Source organism: Schistocerca nitens, chromosome 10 (genome assembly GCF_023898315.1).
Source record: "Schistocerca nitens isolate TAMUIC-IGC-003100 chromosome 10, iqSchNite1.1, whole genome shotgun sequence".
NCBI classification, from domain to species: Eukaryota; Metazoa; Arthropoda; class Insecta; order Orthoptera; family Acrididae; genus Schistocerca; species Schistocerca nitens.
In genome coordinates, this window is record NC_064623.1 from 107,808,683 (window position 1) to 107,809,924 (window position 1,242).

General features: G+C 37.0%; 1 non-coding gene across 1 annotated transcript; it reads right to left on the reverse strand.

Annotated features, from left to right (window-relative positions):
• Positions 1 to 1,171: 1,171 nt before the first annotated feature.
• On the reverse strand, positions 1,172 to 1,242 carry Trnag-ccc (transfer RNA glycine (anticodon CCC)). The gene has a single exon. It is a non-coding gene; the product is annotated as a tRNA-Gly (tRNA).

The window sequence follows — 1,242 nt, forward strand, 5'->3', positions numbered from 1 at the left end:
ATTATGATACTTTAAGAAACAAGGATAAGATACGGGACGAATGGACGAAAGGGAACGAGCAAATGATAAGGAAGAAAACGGAAATGTAGAAATTAACGAGATGAAGTTGGAATTGTTTGTAAGTGCGCTGGCAGAAAACTTGCCTATAGTCTGGACACACGTTGCATAGTGCGGCTCTGAAAGTCGCTAAAGAGCTTGGAAATACGTAGGATGCTTGAATAGTTTCAAAGCTAGGCGCAACATCCTGTGGAATGAACTGTGTGGGGAGGCTAAGAACGTGTAGCAACTGGACGTAAGACAATTCGGTACAACCAATTTCGAATTAATTAAAATGCGAAATACTTCATATAGGGCAGATGAATACTTTCGAAGTGATGACTTCCTGCCAACTCACTGCACTTTTACTTCAGTAACAGATTTAGTAGAAATCTGTAGCAACACAGAAGATAATCAGGAAGAACCAAAGGAAGAAGAAGAGCAAAATGATGTCCCTAGAAAAAAATTAATACGCCTGAAGAAAGCGATTGCATGCGTACTCGATGTTATGCAATTTGCAGCTCACACAATTTCGCCCAAGCTATTGGAACCATTGTATAGTGCAAAAATTAGTGTACACAACAGAGATTTGAACAGTCTCTCCTTGATATTCAGCAACAAAGTGAAATCTAGAGTAAATAAACACAGCAATAATATGTATCCACATATAACAATAAACGAATTTAGAGTAATAATAATTATTTATCAGTTAGTGTAATAGTCTAGTGTTCTGTTGTACAATATACAGTAAGTGAACGACCACTATGCAGGGGTGAAGGTACGTAAATACGAGCATAATTACAAATTTATACGTTTGTGCATGATACCTGACAAATTTTATGTAGCCTACTGAGTTTTATGTAATCCGGAAACTTGTACAAATTAGAAAATTATTTTAGTCCCATGCGATTCCGTTTTGAGCTAGTTTTACTGTATTCACAACTTGCTTGCGTAGAGATAAGTACTGCACACACAAATCGAATTCCTAGTAACATGTGAGAACGTAACAGGAAGCAGTATATTAACACCACATCAATCAATAGCCATTACTTCTTTAAGACATTAAATGAAACAACAAGTTCATATTGTAACCGTAGTACGAATAACTAAATAGAAAATAAATTTTTAAAAAACATGCACTGCCCGGGAATCGAACCCGGGTCGCAAGAATGGGAATCTTGCATGATACCACTACACCAGCAGTGC